The sequence below is a fragment of the Puma concolor genome, chromosome A3, assembly GCF_028749965.1.
Source record: "Puma concolor isolate L17-30 chromosome A3, mPumCon1.1.hap2, whole genome shotgun sequence".
Classification (NCBI taxonomy): domain Eukaryota; kingdom Metazoa; phylum Chordata; class Mammalia; order Carnivora; family Felidae; genus Puma; species Puma concolor.
The window spans coordinates 136,837,635-136,861,776 of NC_141669.1; the positions used below are offsets into that span (position 1 = coordinate 136,837,635).

General features: G+C 47.1%; 1 long non-coding RNA gene across 1 annotated transcript in view; it reads left to right on the plus strand.

Moving 5' to 3' along the window:
• Positions 1 to 3,338: 3,338 nt before the first annotated feature.
• Positions 3,339 to 24,142, plus strand: part of LOC147582847 (uncharacterized) — a 75,800-nt gene continuing 54,996 nt past the window's right edge. The window contains exon 1 of the long non-coding RNA XR_015248805.1: positions 3,339 to 3,675. This is a non-coding gene — a long non-coding RNA (uncharacterized LOC147582847). The remainder of the gene's footprint in view (positions 3,676 to 24,142) is intronic.

Here is a 24,142-nt window from a genome sequence, read left to right on the forward strand (position 1 = left end):
GCAGGGGACGAACTGAGTCTCCCTTGTGCAAGCACAAAGGCAGCCTCAGGGCCAGGGACCCAGCTGGGGACCAGCTGCATGCCCGGCGTCAGGGGGACCGTGGGGGTGAGCCGACGGCTTCGCTTTCCCAAGAGCCAAAGGGGCTTAGGACACGACGGCCGCTTCCCCTGGCCGCACCAGAGCCTCAGCAGCAGGGTCGGGGGGTGGCCAGTGGCGGGGGGCAGGCGGGCCCTGACGGAGCCCCCCGATCGCGGTCTCCGGCAAACGGCTCAAGAAGACGGAGCCTAGGGGCGCCTGGGTGGCGCAGTCGGTTAAGCGTCCGACTTCAGCCAGGTCACGATCTCGCGGTCCGTGAGTTCGAGCCCCGCGTCAGGCTCTGGGCTGATGGCTCAGAGCCTGGAGCCTGTTTCCGATTCTGTGTCTCCCTCTCTCTGACCCTCCCCCGTTCATGCTCTGTCTCTCTCTGTCCCAAAAATAAATAAACGTTGAAAAAAAAAAAAAAAAAGACGGAGCCTGGCAAAGGCCTGCTGTCCAGCGTCCAGCTGACCCAGCGCACGGACCGGAAGATGGGGGTGCAGAGTCTGGGCGCCCCGGCCACACCAAGCGGCTCGAAGCACCTGCGTGCCCGAGAGGTGCTCTGTCACCGCCCACCCTGAGAGCCTGCCAAATGGGGGGGAGGCCTGCAGGTGTCAGCACCCCCGTCCCAAGAGAGGAGGCCGCAGCCCTGCTCCGTGGGGTGGGACAGAGGAGCAAGTGCTGGCCCTCGTAGGCCGGGAGGCATCCTGCGGGTGGGCCTGGGAGGGGCTGCCTGGCCTGGAGCAGAGCACAGGTCACCTAGCAGGCAGGAATGAAGGAGGAGAGGCAGGAAATGTCTCTTTTGGTGGAGAGAATTCCCAGCTTCCTGCTGGGAACCAGCCAGCTTCTCCAGGGCTTGGCAAACAGGTGGGGGGACAGCAAGACCCCACTCTGCTCTGTATCAGAGGACCTGGCCCCAGATTCGGTCGTGAGTGCCTTGTGTAACGATAAAGCACAGGGCACACAGGGCTCTTGCCCCCACCTCCCAGGGCGGTTCTGGGGAACAGGGCGAGCAGGGGCCTGAGAGTGCTGAAAAACCCAGGGCTCGGGCAGGCTCTCAGGCCTGGGGGAGGCTGATGGGGCCCCCCCCCCCAGGAAGCCTCGGCGACAGAGGATTTCTCAGCCCTGCTGCCTCTGCACTGGGCTCCCGGAAGCGGGGCTGCAGCCGGGAGGAACCGCAGGCTGACAGCGCGTCCTTGGGCACGCACAGACCGTGGGCCCGGGGCCGGGAGGGCCCCCCACCCCCTTGGCCCAGGTTGGAGGCGGCTGGTGCAGCAACCGCCCCTCCTGTCCGGCCTGGGTCACGAGAACCTGCCTGATCCCCAGACACCCACACGCGTTTGCATCTGTCACTTCCCATGTCCGTGCCACCAAAAATAGGGGGAGCGGACCTGATTCAGAGAAGCAGTTGAAACAGAATGATATCATTGCCATTCAGGGAATGCTGATCGTTCAGTCATTCCAGAAAATCCCACCCCACCTCACTGCCCCACTTTAATTACCCACCCTCTGGCCGGGGCTGGCAGTGCTCCCAGGAGACCTTTTGTGCTCCCCCCACAGGCAGTGCAGCCTCCGCTCGGGCACAGCATGGCCGGATGCCCCACTGCAACCCGTCTTCTTGCTCTGTGCGGGGACTCCCACCCCAGACCCCCTTCCTGTGGCACCTCCCGAGGGCCCTGTGTTTGCAGTCGGCCTGGAAGGGTCAACCTTGTCCCCTGGGGCACACTGGCAAGCCCCCTAAAACTCTCGGGCAGCCCCTGACGAGCACATCTGTGGCCCCAGCAGCCCCCTCCCCCGGTACATGTTTATGGAGTTTGAATTTGCTACGTGATTCTCTGCCCAGGGCCCCTGTTCAGGCTGTGTTCCCTGGTGAACCGATGTTCCGCATTTTTGTTTATTTGTTTGTTCTTTAACAAAAGGTTGTTTTGGTTTGAAATTCAGCAAAAACACACGCTGTATTCGGCTTCCTCTCCATTCAGAATTCAGTAAATTAGTTGTTTTCCAGTCTGCTTCGAGTCCTTGCCTCAAATGAGCCTCCAACAAGATAATGCATTTAAAAGCCCTTGGAAAAGTACCAGGCCCCACGCACATGTGACACATTGTCATCATGCGAGCAGTTCGCTCAGCCCTGCGCCCCGCACCCCCCAGAGCTCAGCTCTGGAGAACTCTGGCCAGGCGGGGGTCCCTGCACCCACCCCGTGGATAGGGCTCTGGAGGGGACGCCCCCGGGGACTGGGCCTGCTCTCCCTCCTGACGGCCCCTGGTTCTCTCTTCCCATCTGGGGGGCAGGGGGACAGGGACGTGAGGACAGGGGCATCCGGGAAGCCAGTGCTCCCTCAAGACGTGGAACAGGTCCTTACGGACTTCCCACTGGGGGGCTGCTTTTGCTTGAGTTCCCACTGGGGTCCTGAGAGCTTTGGGGATGAGTCCAGGGAGGGAGCATTCTTCAGTCAGGAAAACAAAATGAAAAGCAAAACCCCCAGGTTGGAAAGCTCTGAGGCCTGATTTACATTCACCATGAGCACAGTGAGAACACTCACTGTGGGGGAGCCTCCGCCGCCTCGCCCTGCCCCCACCGGGCTGGGGGTGTAGGAGGCCTCCGCTCAAGTCACAACTACAGGCCTCTTCTTAATGCGACGCTCTCCCTTTCTTCCAGCGGGGTTTCAGTGGATTTCGGCGGATTTTCTTCCAGTGGATTTCCGCAGCGTCCCCCAGCGTGCTTGGTCCAGGGTGGTGACGGACAGCTTCCTCATCCAGGGGTATCTATGCAGTGCCACCTGTATACAACCCCTGAAAAGCTCACCCCTCTTGTGGGAACCCTGCTCCGGGCCACGGTGGTTCCCAGCAGCCTCAAAGGCGGAGCCAGCCCTGAGGGAGGCTGGACGCAGACCACACCCCCAGCACCCAGGGGGTTGGGGCTGAGTGAGGCAGGGTGCTGGAAGGATCCCGCAGGCCCACCTCAAATGCTCACTTTCTTGTACCAACCAGGGGGGCGTTCCTAGCAACCCCTGGAAGAGTTTCGTAAGCAGCGTGCCCAGCACACAGCGGGTTATCCTACGTCCACCCAGGGTGTGGGGTGTGGAAGCTAGTGCCTGCTGGGAGGGGCTGGGGACCCTCCACCCAGGCGGCCCCTGCCCTGCACCTGATCGCTGCCTGCGGCCACACCTGTGGATCCTTAGCGGCAGGCGAGAGGGCAGCTGGGGGCAGGCTCCCAGCTGCCGGAAGGAAGGCCGGTGGGCCGAACTCAGCACGGGGAGGGGGCGGGCGCCCGAGGACGCACGGTGCCCACACGGGGCGGTGGGAGCCCGGCTCGCCACCACCCCACGCTTGTCACCAGTTGCCCTGGAAAGCGTGCTGCGGAGGTTCTGAGGGCAGGCAGGCCACAGAGAGCTTTTGTTTGGGGGGTTTTTTGCTTTGTTTTGGTTTTGTTTTTTTGTTTTGGAGCTTTTCAGGGACCAGTTAAACTCGGTTCACGTGTAATGGGCCTCAGGTCAGAAGGGCCTGGTGAACACAGTCCTGGCAGCCTCCTGGGCCCCCGAGGAAGGGCCATTTCCTCCTGTGGATGCAAGACAGCGCAGTCCCATTTCCTCCCCAGCTCTGGTAAGAAAACTCACTATAAATAAACAGCCCACAGGCGGCAGTTGAATAGAGGGGACTATCCAGCAAGGGAGAGGGCCTGGAGAGAGGGCCAGCTGGGAAAACCTTTCTCAGGGAAAGGAGATCTGAACTGTGATTGTAAGGATGAATGAGTTTTATTTATTTATTTTTTATTTTTTTTTTAAAGTTTTTTTTTTTTTAACGTTTATTTATTATTTTTGGGACAGAGAGAGACAGAGCATGAACAGGGGAGGGGCAGAGAGAGAGGGAGACACAGAATCGGAAACAGGCTCCAGGCTCCGAGCCATCAGCCCAGAGCCCGACACGGGGGCTCGAACTCACGGACCGCGAGATCGTGACCTGGCTGAAGTCGGACGCTTAACCGACTGCGCCACCCAGGCGCCCCAGGATGAATGAGTTTTAAATGATGCGGAACATGGAAGGATAATATGAGGCAGAGGGAGCTGCGTGCGTGCAAAGGCCCTGGGGTGGGAGCGGCCGTGGCAAGCTAGAGGCACAGAACCGAAGCCAGGTGGCTGGAAAGGAGAAACGGGTGCAGGGAGAGGCCGGGGTGGGTGGTGAGGTGGGGGTGATGAGCAGAGCTGGGGCGCACACCATCTTGCAGGACACTGGCGGGAGTGGTTTTTATTCCAAGAGCCGTGGGAGCCATTGAGGAGTTTGGAGCTGACAAGGGACAGGTTGAATCCATACCTTTCAGAGACCCTCTGTCTGGAGCTCAGCAGGGGCCTGCCCCCCGACACACACCCAACGGGGGACCTTCCTCCACACTCCGTTGTAGCTGGGCTAAGTTCAAGCTGCAGTGAAGGGAGGCCCGAGCCTCTAAGGAGGGCCCGTGAGATCAAACGCGGGAGGGGCTGCAGTTCCTAGGTCTCTGACCCCAAAGCCAAATCCACCTCTGCAGTGGGTGCTTCCACATCCCCACCTCCCACAGTGCAGGGGAAGCCGTGGCCCTCTGCTGCTCCCTGCACCTGCTCTGATCAGGTGACCGAATGGCCCTGGGCGTCAGCTGCGTCGTCAGTCATCGGGGAAAGGACAGCACAGTACCCACATCCACCCCGCAGGGGGCTGTGGAGGAAAAACAGTGTTGGCGGTCACGGAAAAGCCCATGGAGAGCGAGTGTAAACTCTTGACGAGACTAACACACGACTGTTGGGGAGGCCCCGATGAGCGGCCAGCTCATGTAAGGGGTCAGGCCTTGAAAGAAGGGGCGCACGTGGGAGAGACGCATGCTTCGGCGACTCCCTCCCCGAGGATGCCCAGCCCTCCGCACAGGGCGGCTGGAAGTCCCGCAGGGAGAGGGCCGGAGGGGGCGGGGGGCGGGGGGGCGGAGCTCCGGGCTGCCGGGCAGAGGAACATCCTGGTGATGGGGGCCAGGGGGTGTCCTGCAGGGAAAGAAGCAAGGTCTGTGCTTAACATCCCCTTAAAGCTTGGCGTGATCGTTTCCAGCCACGATAGCGTAGAGGCCCTGGATTTGCCCTCCCGCCCTAAACAGGAAAAGCAGACATACGCAGAAAGCAGGGTTTTCAGACGCCAGGAAGCGGGCAGCACAAGAGCGTTCTCTCCGGGAGAACGGACGAGAATGCGGGGAGCCCTCCAGCTGCCCCAGCAGACAGACGGCCTGCAGGGACTTGCGGGCGGTCCAGGGAGGAGGAGCCCACTCCGAGCCCAGTGGTCCTCCTGGGTTGGAGGGAGAGAGTCAGACATGCAGGAAGGACCGGGTGCCAGAGCACTGAATGCTGGAAGGCAGGTCGCCCCCCAGAGAGAAAGCCATCGGGAGCTCTGCAGGGGCTCCCGACGCTCCACTGAGTCCTGCCCTACCCACAGCCGGGGCAGAGGGTGCCATGAGGGCTCCCGCAAGAGGGGCCTCCCCCCCTGCAGTCCCACCCTGGCCTCCGAGCCGACAGGACGTGCACTGGGCGCTTGCGGACAGCTCGCCGGGGCCCGGGAGGCCGAATGGACAGAGGCAAGGAGGAGGTGGCACCGCGGACCTAGCTGGGTACACCGCCTGCTAACACAGAAGGGCGGGCGCGGGAGGGGAGGTGAGGGAGAAAAGCAACATCCTCCGGGGCATCTTTGACGGGATCCAGTCTCCCCACGTAACAAAAACAAACAAAATGTCCAGGATGACAATCAGCATTACTCGGCATAGCAAGAACCAGGAAGATCTGACCAAGTCTCCAGGGAAAAGGCAAGCAAGAGATGACATCCCTAAGGTGACCCAGATGTTGGAATTATGGGACAAAGACTCAGCAGCAGCTGTTCTAATTAGCCTTCACGAGGTAAAGCGGAACAGTCTTGAAATGAAGGGGAAAACCGGGCATTCTGGCACAGAAAGACAAGCTCTAACAAAGAATCGCCACATGTGATGTGGCCTCCTGGGCCGAACCTTGGGACGAAGAAAAGGACGTTCGTGTACGAACTGGCGGAAGCTGAGTAAAGTCTAGGGTGTAGTTAGCAGGAACGTACCGAAGTTGGCGGCTTAGTTTTGGCAAACAGGCCACAGTACCTGGCAACGTCAGACACCAGCATTAGGGAAAACTGGGGGGAGGGGCATTTGGACACACTCAGTGTTTTTGAAGCCTTTCTGTAGATGTAAATATTTTTGAAAGAAAAGTTAATTTAAAACGGATCCAGGGGCGCCTGGGTGGCTCAGTCAGTTGAGCATCTGACTTCGGCCCAGGTCGTGATTTCAGGGTTCGAAATCATGGGTTCAAAATTCAGGGTTCACGGGTTCGAGCCCCGCGTCGGGTTCGGTGCTGACAGCTCGGAGCCTGGAGTCCGCTTCGGATTCTGTGTCTCCCTCTCTCTCTGCCCCTCCCCACTGCTCGTGCTCTTTCTGTCTCAAAAATAAACATTAAAAAAAAAAAAATGAGGGGCGCCTGGGTGGCGCAGTCGGTTAAGCGTCCGACTTCAGCCAGGTCACGATCTCGCGGTCTGTGAGTTCGAGCCCCGCGTCGGGCTCTGGGCTGATGGCTCGGAGCCTGGAGCCTGTTTCCGATTCTGTGTCTCCCTCTCTCTCTGCCCCTCCCCCGTTCATGCTCTGTCTCTCTCTGTCCTAAAAATAAATAAACGTTGGAAAAAAAAATTAAAAAAAATGAATCCAATCAAAATTTTAGAGCAGGGGAACAAAGTATCTGATATAAAAAATTTCACAGGGGATGGCCTAATAGAATGAGAATGATAGGAAGTTTGGAAACAAGATTCACAGATCTTGTCTCATCCGAAGAACTGAGAGAAAAAAACAAAACCTGAGCGTCTTGGGGACTAATTGACACTCTCGCTGTTGAAATCCCTGAAAGGGAAGAGATTGGTGCAGAAAAAAAATTGAACTACTTTGTTGAGGTATGATTGACACAGAAAAAGCTATAGATATTTAATGCATTGAATTATAGATGTATAATCTATAAATTACAAAAGATTATATTTTAAGTTATAAACTATAGATAATTGGTGTGTTTGGAGCGGGGAATACACCTGTGACGCCATTGTCACTATCAATGACGTCCTCCCCCTGCCACCTGTAAATTTCCCCCGCTTTCTCTGTCCTCTCTTGTGGTGAGAGCACCTGATATAAGATCCACCCTTTTAGCAAGTTTTTAAAAGTCTACAATATGGTATTTTCTAAACTTTTTTTTTTTTAAGTTGATTTACTTTGAGAGAGAGAGGGAGGAGCAGAGAGAAAGGGAGAGAGAGAATCCTAAGCAGGCTCCATGCTGTCAGCGCAGAGCCCGACTCAGGGCTCGATCCCACAAACCGTGAGATCATGACCTGAGCTGAAATCAGGAGTCAGACCCTTAACCGACTGAGCCACCCCAGCGCCTCTATGGTATTCTTCATCGTAGGCCCTATATATTATTGGGCATCTCCACAATGTCTTTATTTTGAATGGCCCCCAAATTTGTAGTTTCTACTGAAATCCAAAAAAAACTTTTTTGAAAGAATAATGGCCAAACTTTCCCAAATAGATCAAAAAACCTAAATTTCCAGGCTTACAGAATTCCAAACAGGATGCACTCAAAGAACCCCCCACCACCCCCCCCCCCACCCACACACACACATCAGAATGAAGTCACTGAAAACCAAAGATACAGAAAAATATTGAAGGTGGCCAGAGAAAAGGCATACGTTACATGGAGGGAAATAATGACTGAAGATTTCTCATCAGAAACAGTGGGGAAACAAAACAATATCTTTAAAAATAAGTGACTAAAGCCCTGGCAACTGAGAATTGAAATCCAGCGAAGGCATTTTTCGAGAATGGAGGCAAAATAAAGACACACCCAGAAGAAAAACAACTTCGGAATCCATTCGCGGGGAGACCGGCTCTAACAGAAATGCGGGAGAACGTTCCCCAGACAAGAAGAAAATGATACAGTATAAGACTCACAGCATCAGCAATGAAGGAAGGGCAGCATTTAGCAAAGGTGAATATTTGGGCAAATTGACTATTTTTTCTTTTTCCTCCGAAGTACTTTAAACTACATAGGACATTAAAAAGCCACCGTGATGTTGGGAGAGTCAATGTCTGTAGATACAACGCACAGGACAGCTATGACAGAGAAGGGGAGGGGAGGTAGCCTGGAGAAGGTAGAGGTTAATCTGTGAGTACATTTTACATGCAGTGGTAAAACATCAACTCTAAACAGACTGTGAAAAGTGAGGGACGTATACCCAAAGCAACAACTAAAAAGTAACAGAAAGAGAGCTAGCCAAAAGCCGTAGACAAAAAAATAAATGAAACAAAGTTTCGTTTATTTTGTTGGAAACAAGTTTTCAAATATTTCAAAAGGCAGAAAAGGCAACATGGGGGCAAAATGAGAAAGGTAGGAAAATCATAAAATGTTAAGATCTGACTTCAACTACAGCAATACTTGTATTAAATGTGAATGATCTAAACACAGGGATTAAAAACAGACATGACCAGATTGGATCCAAAAAAAAAAGACCCAGTTAGATGCGGTCTATAAGAAATACACCTTAAATATAATTGTATAGGGACCGGCAAACTGGCCCATAGGCCACATGCAACCTATGCCCTGTTTTAAAGAATGGTTTTCACAAGTTTTAAGGGTTACAAAGGAGAGGAGGAGGAGGAAGAAACAGAAACCATAGCTCCCTCTCTCTCTGCCCCTCCCCCGTTCATGCTGTCTCTCTCTGTCTCAAAAATAAATAAATGTTAAAAAAAAAAATTAGGGGCGCCTGGGTGGCGCAGTCGGTTAAGCGTCCGACTTCAGCCAGGTCACGATCTCGCGGTCCATGAGTTCGAGCCCCGCATCAGGCTCTGGGCTTATGGCTCAGAGCCTGGAGCCTGTTTCCGATTCTGTGTCTCCCTCTCTCTCTGCTCCTGCCCCATTCATGCTCTGTCTCTCTCTGTCCCAAAAATAAATAAACGTTGAAAAAAAAAATTTAAAAAAAAAAAAAAAATTAAAAAAAAGGGGGCACCTGGGTGGCTCAGTCAGTTGGGCGTCCGACTTCAGTTCAGGTCACAATCTCGCGGTCCGTGAGTTCGAGCCCCGCGTCAGGCTCTGGGCTGATGGCTCAGAGCCTGGAGCCTGCTTCCGATTCTGTGTCTCCCTGTCTCTCTGCCCCTCCCCTGCTCATGCTCTGTCTCTCTCTGTCTCAAAAATAAATAAACATTAAAAAAAAAATTTTTTTTTAAAGTAACCATAGGTGACCACAAAACCAAAAATATGTATTTACTGGCTCTTTACGGTAAAGGTTTGCGGGCTCATATTGATGGATTAAACATAAAGGAATGGAAAACAATATACCAAATTAATCCTAATCAAAATAAAGCAGAAGTGGCTACATTCATGTCAGAAAGAGAGGACTTCAAAGAAAACTACCAGGTCAAAATAAGGCTACTACGTGATGATAGAAGACTCCATTTCCAAAGACCCAACAATCCCAAATATGGACGTCCCCGATGGCAGAGCCCCAAACCATGTGGGGCAAAATTGGACTGAACTGAAAGAAGAGATAGACAACTCCACAATTATACTTGTGGACTTAATCGCTTCATTCTCAGTAATCAATGGCATAAGACAGAACATCAGCAAAAATATGAAAGACCTGGGTAACATATCGGTTTGGTCCAGTTGATAGTTCTAGACCGCTGCAGCCAATAGTAACAGAATACTTATTCCGTCCAAGTGCAAATGGGGCATTTATTAAAATAAATCATATTCTGGGTCATGAAAAAACTAACCTTAAATTAGTTTTAGGAATCCAAATGAAAAGGAATTAAAATATTCTCTGACCATAACGGACGTAAACTGGAAATCAATCAAAGATATCTGGAAAATCCACAAACGTTGGGAAATTAAACAACATACATCTGAATAACCCATGGATCACATAGGAAGTATCAAATAATCTAGGATCCCACTGTAGAAACTGGAAAAAGAGCAAATTAAACCCAAGGAAAGAAGGAAAGAAATAATATATAGGAGCAGAAACTCATATAATTAAAAATAGAAAAATAGAGAAAGCAAGTGAACCCAAAAGTTATTTGAAAAGATCAGTACACTTGATGACTTTCTAGACAATCGGACCAAAATAAAGATACAAATTGTAAATATAAAAAAAAAAAAAATGAAAGATGGCCGATCCCTGCAGGTGCTACAGATATTAAAAAGATAATAAGGTGATCTCTCTATGCCATAAATTCAATTTAGAAGATGTGGACAAGTTAATTGAAAGACACAAAACACCAAAACTCATTCAAGAAGAAAGAGATAACCTGGATATGCCTATATCTATTAAAGAAATTGAATTTTTAGTGTAAAATCTTCCAACAGCAAAAACTCCGGGCCCAGCTTATTTCCAAGGCAAGTCCTCCTCAACGTTTCATGAAGTAATAATATCAGTTCTGCTGAAGCTCTTCCAGAAACTAGAAGAGGGGAGAACACTTTCCAGCTCATTTTATGAGGCCGGCGTTACCTTGATATTACAACCAAAGATATTGGAAGGAAACCAAAGATCGACACACCTCATGAACGTGTACACAAAAAAGCATCAACAAAATATTGGTGAACGAAAAAAATACTGGTGAATCAAATCCAGCAACATACAAAACGGCAACGTGCATCATTACCAAATGGGGTTTACTTGGTACGACACGGTACTTGACAAAATTGAACATCCGCTTACGATAAAGATTCTCTAAACGAGGAACAAAAGGGTCCTTCCTTAACCTGGTGAAGGGCATCTACAAAACAAAACGGCAGCTAATATTGCACTTAATGGTGAAAGGCAGAGTTTCTGTCTTAGCGGATGAAAAGGGTCCTGAAGGTGGATGGCTATGCTAGTACATTAGGAATGTATTTAATACCACTGAAACTATACACTTAAAAACGATTACACGGTAATTTTTTATTTGTGTATTTTACCACAAATTTTTTTTTAAATGGGGGGAAAAAGTGCATTGTATAATCCCTGGTATGAACATTAAAAACAAAGCATAGGGGTGCCTGGGTGGCGCAGTCGGCTGAGCGTCCGACTTCGGCTCAGGTCATGATCTCACAGTTTGTGAGTTTGAGCCCCGCGTCAGGCTGTGTGCTGACAGCTCAGAGCCTGGAGCCTGGAGCCTGGAGCCTGCTTTAGATCCTGTGTCTCCTTCTCTCTCTCTCAAAATAAATAAATAAATAAATAAATAAATAAATAAATGTAAAAAAAACAAAAACAAAGTGTAAAAGTGCATATTTTAAGCAATAGCAAGGAACTAAAATGGACTGTGAGAAATTAAAAAAAAAAAAATTGTCAACCCAAGAGAAGGCAAAAAGCAGAGAAGGAAAAAAAAAAAAGACACATTAAAAACACAGAGCCAAGGGTAGGCTTAAACCGACCTTATCAATCATTCTATTAAAATACAGATGGGCTGAACAACTCCAATTAAAAGGCAAATCTTGGGGCGCCTGGGTGGCACAGTCGATTAAGCGTCCGGCTTCAGCCAGGTCACGATCTCGCGATCCGTGAGTTCGAGCCCCGCGTCAGGCTCTGGGCTGATGGCTCAGAGCCTGGAGCCTGTTTCCGATTCTATGTCTCCCTCTCTCTGCCCCTCCCCCGTTCATGCTCTGTCTCTCTCTGTCCCAAAAATAAATAAACGTTGAAAAAAAAAATTAAAAAAAAAAAAAGGCAAATCTTGTCCAATTAGATTTAAAAATGCAAGCTCCAACTATGTGTGATCGATAAGAAATAATGAAAACATAAAGACATAGTGGGTTAAAAGTAAAGGGATGGAGAAAAATAGACTATGCAAACAGCGAGCACAATTAAGTTGGTCTGGTTACACTAATATCACACAAAAAGTAGACTGTAAGAAGTATTACCAGAGAGAAAACGCAACGTTTCATGATGGTAATGAAAACATTTTGCGGTCCATCAGGAAAGCATCACAATCACAAAGGTATACGTACTTAGTACCAAAATTTCAAAATACACGAAGTGAAACTTCGGTTGAGCCAAAGCGATAGAGAAATTCACAGTCGTGAATGGATTTTTAACACTTCCTCTCTGAAACCAATAGTAACGCTAGACCCAAAAAATCAGCCTGTAGAAGATTCTAGCGACGTTGTCAAGCACCTCTCCTTAGGGACCTTTGTGGAACACCAGACCCAGTAACTGTAGCATATCCCTTCTTCCATGTACACGTGGAAAGACCTACGTGGCAAGGTCTGTGCATCAGGATAGACCGTATGCTGGGCCCCAGAATGTCTCAGTAAATTTCAAACGATTGAAAACTTGCAGAGGTGTTTTACCTTTCTATGAACACAGCGGAATTAAATTAGAAATCGATAAAAGAGATATACAGAAAAGCTCCCAAATACTTGGAAATTACGCAACACATGTTTAAATAACACATGGATCAAAGAGGAAATCACAAAGGAAATCTTAAACACTAAACCGAATCATCGTGAAAGTTCAACGTGCCAAAACTCGTCAGATGCCGTCGAAGCAGTGGTGGAGGTCTACCTGTTGTTTTCGTTTGTAGTGGAAAAGAAAGGTCTCAAACTCAGTGATACAGTTTGCCTTTCAGGAAGCTAGAAGGAGAAGAGCAAATTAGGCCCGAGCACGAGTGAAGAAAATAATAACGATAAAAGCAGAAACCCGTAAGGTAAAAACAAGCCACAGCTAAGACGGGGGTGCCTGGGTGCCATACTCGATGCCTCACGCGTTGCGACATCTTCGCACTGCGGGTCTCGAGAGTCCAGACGGTTGCCGGCCCAGCGTGAGCTCCAGGCAATGGTCTCCCTGTTGGCTTCTCGAGGTGTTTTTCCGCTACCTCGATAGATTCCTTGGCCACATGCGGTGATCACCACTCAGCTAGCCTCAAGGGGAACGCTCTGCCAGTTGTCTAGTGTCCTCTCTGCGTTCGACTTTCTCTCCTTTCTCTGACTCACGGGTCCTCACCACTTGGCTTCCCTGAACCCCAAACTCTGCTCAGTTCATGGAGACCAGGACTCTGTTTGCATTCCCAGTCCCTGCGCTGTGGCCCTGAGACTCTGCAGCCACAAGGGAAAAAGAAAAAAAGAGGAGATGGAAAACAGATGGGAGGTAGGAAAGCATGCGACAAGATCACTTAAACTCAACCGTATCCCTTCTCACATTAGCTGCAAATAGTCTAGACGCACCAGTTAAAAGGAAGAGATTGCGGCCCTGGATGTAGAAAATAATACCCGACTCTGTGCTGTCCACCAGACACTCACTACAAGATTTATGAGGAGGAGTGAAAAGGTAGGGCAACATACAATTCGAATGCTTCCCGAAAGAAGGCTGGAGCCTCTCGGCTGAATGCAACAAAGCGGGTTTACAGGTGAAGAATATTACAGGGCTAAGGAGGACCATTTCATAGTGCTAAAGGGGACTGTTTATCAAGAGAACCTAATCGTCCTGAATATGCACACGCCAAGTAATAGGGCTTCAAAAGCTGACAGATTTCAAAGGAGAAATAGACAAGTCCAGAGTTAATTGTGGTTTTCAGCAGCCTTCTCTTGATAATTGGTAAAACAGACAAAGTCAGGGAAGATATAGAACACTGTACTGTGAATGACCACAGTAGGAGACACGTTCTCTTCAAGGGCACCGAAAACATTCGTCACAATAGATCATACTGTGGACCGTAAAACAACGTGCAGTAAATTCAGAAAGATTGAAATTATGCAAATAATATTCTCTGAATGCAGCGGACTTAGAAGTCCATATCAAAATATCTGGAAAATTGCAAATATGTAAAACCAAAGTGTATACTTCTAAATAATCCATCAGTTAAAGAAGAAATCGCAATAGAAAGGATGAAATATTTGAACTGACGAAAAATTGAAACACGACTTCCAATTTGTGGGTTCAGAAGGAAACTTCAGACAGTAAAACACATATGTTAGAAAGTAGGAAAAAACTTGAGTGACCTAAACTTCCACCTTAAAAAACAACAACGAAAGGAAAGTGAACCCCAAATACAGGCGAAAGGTGAAAAACAATGCAGAAAACTCAGTAAAATCAAAAGCTTATTTTTTGAGAATATCAGTAAAATTGGTAAATTTCTGTTCAGATTGATCAAGGAGAAAAAAGAAGATAGATATAAACTGCCAATAACAGAATTAGAGACCATCATTGAAGATCCAATAGAGATGAAAAGGGTATTAAGTGAATATTATGAACAAGGTCTTGTCGGTAAATTCAGTAACTGAGATCAAATGGACAAATTCCTTAAAAGACACAGGCTACCAAACTCACTCAAGATGAAACGTATAACCTGAACAGTCCTATAACTGTTAAAAGAAATTGAATTTGAACTTTAAAACCTTTTCGCCAAGACAACTCCAAGCCCAAATAGCTTTGCTAGTGAATTCTCCTGAACATTTAAGGAAGAAATAATACCAATTCCATGCAAACTCATCCAGAAAATAGAAGTGAAGAGTACCCTTCAAAACTCATTTACAAAAGCCAGCACTGCTCTGAGATCAGAACCAGACAAACACATTATAATAGTAGAAAGCGACAGAACAGTACCCCTCACGCACATAGATGCAAACCACCCCCAGAAGATCCTTGCAAATTGAATCCATTCGTATATGCGTGTAATATCTCATAACGAGGTGAGATTTATCCCGGGAACTCAGACCGGCTTAATATTAGAAGATAAATCAACGTAATTCCTATCTACAGACCAGAGACGAAAACCAGATGATCATCTCAACAGGTACAAAATTCAATATCCATCCACAGTAAAAACTCTCAGTGAGCTAGGAATAGAAGGGATATTAACCCAATGATGAGCAACTACAGAAATCTTTAGCTAACGTCATAATTTACAATAAAGGATGGGATACTTTCTTAAGATTAACGAAGCGCTGGGAGTTGAAGCTACCGTAATAAGGCAAGGCAAGGAAATAAAAGGCACACAGAGACTGCCAAGTACGGATAAAGCTGTCTCCATCTGCACGTGACTTGATGGTCTACGTATGACATTCACATCAACTCCAAACCCCACCCCACCCCCGCCGCCCAAACCTCCTGCCAGTAATAAACGTTCAGCAAGGTTGCAAAACAGAAGATCTACACGCAAACATCAATTGCATTTGTATCTGCTGACAAAGAACGCGTGGAAACCAACATTTAAAACAGGATGCTGGGCTTCTGGTTTCCAGTCTGGCACAGAGGAAGCTAGAAGTTGCCGCTCTGTCCTAAAAACAGGCACAAGCATGAACAGACTGAAAAAAATTGACAGGCTGTCTCAGGTCTGTCAGAGTGAGGTCACAGGGCAAACAGCAACTTGAAGAGACCAACAGGGAAAATCAGTGCATCACCAGTCGCCGGGGCGGAAACCCACCCCCCACGGACCTCTGGGGAGCCAGCGACCAGGTAGGGAAAACCAGACTCTGAAATTGACAAACTGTGGGAGGCTTGGCGTGGACAAGTGGGAGAGACTCCAAGGGGACCCAGTCGCTGGGAGGCCCCATACGTTTGTGTGTTTTACCTCTACAAGGTCAGCCAGACCCTCCCGGTGAGTATCCGAGCAAGATTCCCTCACCCTCCTGACAGGGGCAGGAACCATTTTGAAATAAGACCGAGCACTGTGTTCTTGATAAGGTGTGACCTCCGAGAAACTGGTTAACCAGAGACTAACTTGCTAGGGTTTCGTCCGCACCTTACTGACCGGGAGGAGGGAAATGCCAAACTCCAGCCCATAATAGCCATCCTGCCCCACCTAAGGAGTTGGGGGGAAATGAGAAGCATGTCTGAAGTTCACGGAAGGATGATCCATGAAAAGAAAAGTGACAGGCTATATTTCATCAAAATTAAAAATTTCTGCACTGTGAAAGACACTGTCAAAAAAAAAAGAAAAGATAAGCCAAAGGCTGGGAGAAAGTATATGCAAAAGGCATGTCTGATAAAGGAACTGTGCTCCCAAATATATGAGACTCTTGTTTTTAAATTTTTTAAATGTTTATTCATTTTTGGGAGACAGTGAGCAGGGGAGGGGCAGAGAGAGAGAGAGAGGGAGACACAGAATCGGAAGCAGGCTCCAGGCTCCGAGCTGTCAGCGCAGAGCCCGCCGTGGGGCTCGAACTCACAGGCCGCGAGATCGTGACCTGAGCCGAAGTCGGACGCTTAACCTACTGAGCCACCCAGGCGTCCCTGTAAGAGACTCTTAAAGCTCAACAGCAAGAAAATAAACAGCTTGATTTCAAAACGGGCCAACGACCGTAAGCAAAGACACCTCATGCATGATATAAATATGGCAACTCAGCATATGAAGACCTGCCCCACATCACGTCATCCAGGAAATGCAAACTGAAACAGGGAAGTACCACTACTCACCTCTTAGACCAAAATCCAGAGTACCAAAAACGCCGAATACGGGCGTGGGTGTGGAGGAGCAGGAACCCTCATTCATTGCCGGTGGGAACACAAAATGGCGCGGCTACTTGGGGAGACATGTTGGCAGTTCCTTCGGAAACTAAATGTGGTCCTACTAGGCCGACCCAGCAGTCGTGCTCCTTGGTTTTTCCCCGAAGGCGTTGAGAATCCATGTTCACACAAAACTTGCACACGGATATTTGTAGCAGCTTTGTTGATCGTTACCAAAACTTGGAAACAACCAAGATGTCCTTCAGCAGGTGAATGGATAAACGACCTGTAGTACATCCGAACAACAGAACATTATTCAGGGCCAAAAGGATATGAGCTCTCAAGCTACGAAGAAGAAATTTAAACGCATATTACTAGATGAAAGGAGCCGATCTGAAAAGGCTACATCCAATTATACGACGTTCTGGAGAAGGCAAACCTATGGAGACCGTAGAAAAAGCAGTGGTTGCGGGGCTGGGGGGTGGGGAGGGGTGAACAGGGGGAGCACAGAGGATTTTTAGGGCAGTGAAACCACCCTGGATGATACTATAATGGTGGATACATATCATTGTACATTTGCCTGAACACCGCACCAAGAGTGAACCCTTCTGTAAACTATAGATTCTGGGTGATAAGGCTGGCTCAGTGTAGGTCATCAATTGTATCAAGTGACCCCCTCTTGGGGAGAGATACTGATAATGAAGGAGGCTGGGCCCGTGGCCAGGGGGCATGTGGGCACTCTCTACGCCTTCTGCTCCGTTTGGCTGTGCCCCTAAAACTGCTCCCCAAAAAAAGTATTTTCAATGCAGCAGTATTTACAATTGCTCCAAGGAAAACAACGTACTTAGTGGCAACTTAAAAGACAAACAAACAAGAAACCTGTGCAGAAGCTAAATGCTGAAAATTATAAAATACTGAAGAACTGGAGATCTAACCAAATGGAGAAACGTGCCATTATCTATGGATTAGAAGATTCAATAGAAGAAAGACACCGATTCACCCCAAACTGGTCTATGCGTTTAATGCAATTCCAATCCAAGTCCGAGTGTTGTTGTGGACATGGGAAAGGATATTCTAAAACATACATGGGCACTGGCCCTAAGACAGCTAAAACAAAAGAGCCAAGTAGGAAGAATGGCTTTACCTGACGTTAAGGCTTATTCTGGAGCTACAGGACTCCAGACAAGTGTGGGATTGGTGGAGGAGGACGAAGAACCCGGACACGGACCCACACGCACAGGCCTGACTGACTTCTGACGAAGGTGTGAGAGCTATTTCACAGAGGAAGGACGGCCTTTCCACTAGGTGCTGGAGGAGGAATTCGATCTCCATCGGCAAAATAACAAACCTTGAGCCAAATACTACACATCAAACATTTGGAAGAATACAAAAGGGAAAACCTTCAGAGTGTGGCGCCCTTCCCCTCGTTCTCCAAAGCATGATCGGTGGAAGGAAACACTGATAAAGTGAGCCCCATCACAATTTGAAAACTCTCCTCTGCCGAAGACTCTGTTAAGAAGATAGAAGGGCGGGGCGCCTGGGTGGCTCGGTCGGTTAAGCGTCCGACTTCGGCTCAGGTCATGATCTCACAGTCCGTGAGTTCGAGCCCCACGTCGGGCTCTGTGCTGACAGCTCAGAGCCTGGAGCCTGTTTCAGATTCTGTGTCTCCCTCTCTCTCTGCCCCTCCCCTGTTCATGCTCTGTCTCTCTCTGTCTCAAAAATAAATAAACGTTAAAAAAAAATTTTAAAAAAAAGATAAAAGGGCTACGAACTGTAAAAAAAATATCTGCAAACCACATATCCAACAAATGACTTATGTCTAGAAGGCATAAGGAATCCTTGGAACTCTGAAAAGTCATAATACGGGCAAAAGACATGAATAGACATCTGACTGAAGGGGGTGTTGTAGAGAGCAAATAAACACACGCAGAGTTGTTCATCATCCTTAGTTAGGGAAATGCAAATGAAAACCCTAATGAGCCATCACGGTATGTCTATCAGAATGGCTTAAAAAATAATGATAATATCAAATGCTGGCAAGGATGTAGAGAAACAGTTTATTTTTATTTATTTTGTTTTAATTTAATGTTGTATTTATTTTTGAGAGAGAGAGACAGAGTATGAGCAGGGAAGGGCGGGGAGAGAGGAAGACACAGAATCCGAAGCAGGCTCCAGGCTTCAAGCTGTCAGCACAGAGCTGACGTGGGGCTCGAACCCATGAACCGTGAGATCGTGACCTGAGCCAAAGTCAGACGCTCAACCAACTGAGCTACCCAGGCACCCTGAGAAACAGTTTATTGAACCATGCACCCAGCGACGCTCATCTGCATTGGTTCCTTTTTGTCTATTATTTAGACAGAATGGCTTAAAAAATAGTGATGATATCCAATGCCGGCAAGGATGTAGAGAAACCGGTTCCCGTGTGCACTGATGGTGGGAGCGTGAAATGGCACAGCCAGTCTGGAAAACAACGTGGCAGCTTCTCATGAACCACGATTGCAACATGACCTAACAGTTGCACACGTGGGCATTCATCCAGAGAAATGGAAACCTAACGCTTATACAGAAACCTGTACAAAATGTTCACAGCGTCTTTATTCGTAACAGACAAAAAGGATGGGGCACCTGGATGGCTCAGTCGGTTGAGCATCCGACTTCGGCTCAGGTCACGATCTCACAGTTTGTGAGTTTGAGCCCCGCGTCAGGCTCGTTGCTGTCAGCGCAGAGCCTTCTTGGGATCGTCTGTCCACCCCCTCTCTCTACATACGCTCTCTGCTTGCACTCTCTCTCAAAAATAAAAAATAAACATTAAAAAAATATTTTAAAAATAATAGACAAAAAAACAATACAGATGAGCGTAACTGGGTGCATGGTTCAATAAACTATGGTATATCCATACCAGGAAACACTACTCAGCAGCGAAAAGGAACTGTTGACATATACCACAACTTGAATCGTGAGAGAATTATGTTGGGTGGGCCTCATCACAATGTAAAAAAAATTTTTTTTAATTTTTTTAAAATAAAAAAAAATTTTTTTTTCAATGTTTTCCCAAAGGCACCGTTAAGAAAAGACGAAGGCAAGCCATGACCTGGGAGAAATATTTGCAAAACAGATAACTGACAAAAAGGCTTTTGTCCACAATATATAAAGACTTCTTCCAATGCTTCAAAGAGAAGACAACAAAAATTTTTCTAATGGCCTTACGAGTCGAACACGTTTCACCAAAGAAGATACACAGATCGCAAATAAACACACGAAAAGATGTTCAATATCATCTGTCAGTCAGTAACTGCAAATTGAAACTATAATATAAAATTTAAACTACAATAGAAAAACCATTACAGGATAAGGGTCTGTCTACGTTTTTAAAAATTAGCCATGGAATGTTGGAGAAGATAGAGAACAACTAGAATTCTCATGCAGTGCTGATAAGAATATAAAATTATATGATTACTTTGGAAAACAGTTGAATAATTTCTTAAAAAGTTTAGGAAAACCTTACTATACAATCTCATTCTAGGGAGAGACATGAAATCATATAACCGTGCAAGGGTTTATACATAAATGTGGAGAGTAGTTTCATTGATTATGGGCAAAAACTGGAAACCACTTCAATGTTTATCACCAGGTGAACGAAGACATACATTTTGGCATTTCTTTTTTTCTTTTTTAATTTTTTATTTATTTTTGAGAGAGACAGAGATGGAGCTCGAGCGGGGGAGGGGCAGAGAGAGAGGGAGGCACAGAATCGGGAGCAGGCTCCAGGCTCCGAGCTGTCAGCACAGAGCCCGACGCGGGGCTCGAACCCACAAGCTGTGAGATCATGACCTGAGCCGAGGTCAGGCGCTCAACTGACTGAGCCACCCAGGCGCCATTTTGGCATTTCTTTAGAACATTATACTATTTAGCCGTAAAGAAGAACGAGCTTGTGATGCGTGCAATAGTATGAATAAATCTCAAAGTCATGCCGAGTGAATTTGTCTATATATACTTCTGGAAAATGCAAACGAATTGACAGCTACAAAGTGCAGATCAGTGGTTGTATGGAAACGAGGGTAGAGGCGGGAAAAGAGCTCCTATGGTGAGGCATGAGCAAACTTTAATGGGTGATGGCAATATTCGTTATCTCGAGTGTGGTGACGGTTTTACAGAGCGATGTGTGTGTCAGCACTCGTCAAATTGTAAACTTTAAGCATGTGCGGTTTATTATATGTTGATTCTAGTTCAATAAGTCTCCTAAAATCCCTAGCAGAACTGATCTAGAAATAAGGGGGGAAACTCACAAACTACCAGTATCTGAAATGAAACCTAAAACAAAAGAAACATAGGGGCGCCCGCGCGGCTCAGTCAGGCAGGCAGGCTGCCTTTGGCTCAGGACATGATCTCACAATTTGTGAGTTCGAGCCCCGTATCGGGCTCTCTGCTGACAGTGCAGGGCCCGCTTCAGATCCTCTGTTCCCCTTTCTCTCTGCCCGTCCCTCGCTTGCATACACACACACTCTCCCTCTCTCTCAAAAGTAAACAAAAGCTTTTTTAAAATGAAAATCAATTTAAAAATGTACCCAAAAAAGCCAAAGCAAACGTAAAAGACATAAAACAAAGTGTAGGGTGGATATTATGAGAGACTCTATGACGATACATTCAACGACTTATAGGAAGTGGATAAATCCCTTGAAAAACATTACTTACCCAAACTGATACAACCTGAAATAGACACTCTCAATTGTGCGATGTCTATTAACGAATTTGGATTTACTATTGGTTTCTTTTCACGAGGAAATTCGAGGCCCATAGTGTTTTACTGGTGAGTACTATTCAATACACAAAGAAAAAATAATAATGCAACTTTTACACAAACTCTTAGAAAACCGAGAAGGAAGTATTTGTCAAATCTTCTTATGAAGTCAGCATAATCCTGACACCAGAAGCTGACAGAGGCATTATTAGAAAACTATAGACCAATGTTCTTCATGAAACAGACTCAAAAATCCCTAACATAACATTAGCAAAATGAATTCAATGGTAGGAAAAATGATGCTGCATCATAATTAAGGAGAGTTTTTTCAAGGAATGTAAAGGTCATGTAACATTTAAAATCAACCAATTCTAACTCACCATATTAATAAACGGGCAAAACCATATGGTCATTTCAAAGGTACAGAAAAGGTATCCGACAAAATTCAGTGCTTATTCATGACCAAAGCTGTCAGCAAACTTGGACAAAAGAGAACTTTTTCAATCTGATAAGGGATGTGCGTATATGAAAATCCTAGTTCACGGTATGGCCGCAGACCACCCCATAACACAACAGAAACGAGCCAATCAAAAAGGAATGACTAGGCATATAGAGCTACCTAGCCAATAAGGGTAGAACCTGAGAAGAAACAAGGGAGAAGAAAGTGGGGGGCGGGGGCGACCCAAACCTTATAAAACAAAGACCCTAACCTATGTCACAGGCATTCACTTTTGAATGCCTCCTCTCTGTAAAGAGAGCTTTCATACTATTCTTCCTTTCTGACCTTGTACTCTAATAAACTTTTGCCTTTGAAAGAAAGAAAGAAAGAAAGAAAGAAAGAGAAAGAGGAAAGGAAGGAAGGGAAAGAAAGAAAGAAAAGAAAAGAGAGAAAGAAAAGGAAAAGAAGGATAGAAAAGAGAAGGAAGGAAAGAAAAGAAGGAAAAGAAAAGAAAAAAGAAAATAAATCCTAGTTGACATCTTATTTGTTTCTGAAACACCGAAGGCTTTTCCCCTAAAATTGGGAACAAGAGGGGCGCCTGGGCGGCGCAGTCGGTTAAGCGTCCGACTTCAGCCAGGTCACGATCTCGCGGTCCGTGAGTTCGAGCCCCGCGTCGGGCTCTGGGCTGATGGCTCAGAGCCTGGAGCCTGTTTCCGATTCTGTGTCTCCCTCTCTCTCTCTCTGCCCCTCCCCTGTTCATGCTCTGTCTCTGTCCCAAAAATAAATAAACGTTGAAAAAAAATTTAAAAAAAAAAAAATTGGGAACAAGAAAAGAAAGTCCACCCTCACCACTATAATAAAGCAATAAAAATAAAAGTTGTATAGATTAGAAAGAAAACACGAGCCTCACCATGCAGACAGATGCCCTAACTCAAGGAAAATCTTAAAGAATATAGAAAAATAACCACTGCGACCAATAAGTACTGTTAATAAGGTCATTGGATAAAACATATAAATCAATCCTATTTTTTATTCTAGCAGCAACTAGTTGGAAATGAAATTTTGAAACTATTCCCTTGATAATAGCACCAAAAAACATGAAACACTTAAGAAGAATTTTATTTATTTTTTTTTTAATTTTTTTTTTTTCTCAACGTTTATTTTTGGGACAGAGAGAGACACAGCGTGAACGGGGGAGGGGCAGAGAGAGAGGGAGACACAGAATCGGAAACAGGCTCCAGGCTCGGAGCCATCAGCCCAGAGCCCGACGCGGGGCTCGAACTCCCGGACCGCGAGATCGTGACCTGGCTGAAGTTGGACGCTTAACCGACTGCGCCACCCAGGCGCCCCAATAATTTTAAAGGTGTGCACGACCTGCATATTAAAAAGTAAGAAACAGGGGCACCTGGGGGGCTCAGTCAGTTGAATGTCTGACTTCGGCTCAGGTCACGATCTCGCGGTCCGTGAGTTCGAGCCCCATGTCAGGCTCACCGCCATCATCCTGTCAGCGCAGAGGCTACTTCAGAGCCTCTGCCCCCGTCTCTCTGCCCCTCCTCCACTTTCACTCTCCCAAAAATAAAATAAATATTTTAAAAAATAAAAAGAAATAAAAAGTAGGAAACGATGCCAAGAGAAATGAAGGGTCTAAATGGATAAATCATGGGGGTGGCCTGGAGCCTCAGTGTTGCTAAGGTGTGATTTCTTCCAAACCAACCTATGGGTGTTTATCCTTTCAACACAATTCCAATCTGAATATCAGTGAGACCTTTTGTAGAACTGACAAATTGTTTCTCCAATTTCAAGGGAGACGCGAGGGACCTACAATAGCCAAAACAGTCATGAAAATAAACAACCAAGATGGAGAACACACACTTTCTGCTTTCGAAACCCATCAAAAGCTCCTGTAATCAAGATGGTGTGGTATTGACAGAATCAGAGAAATAGATCAATGGATCGTAATGAAGAATCCAGAGATAGATTTATATGCATTCAGTCAATTGATTTTTCACAAAGGTGTCAAGGCAGTGGCACCTTCAGTGAGAAAGAAATGTTTTTGCAGCAAATGGACTGGGAAAAGTAGCAAAACGTACGGGAAAAAATGAGCCTTGACCTCCACTTCACATCACACACAAAATTTAATTTGAGGTAGATCAGAGACCTAAATACACAAGCTAGAACTATCAAGTTTCTAGCAGAATACATATAGGGGTGCCTTCATAAACTTGAGGCAGGCAGATTTCTTAGGTCCCAGAAAGCACTAGCCACAAAAAAGAAATATTGACGTGGCGCCTGGGTGGCGCAGTCGGTTAAGCATCCGACTTCAGCCAGGTCACGATCTCGCGGTCCGGGAGTTCGAGCCCCGCGTCGGGCTCAGGGCTGATGGCTCAGAGCCTGGAGCCTGTTTCCGATTCTGTGTCTCC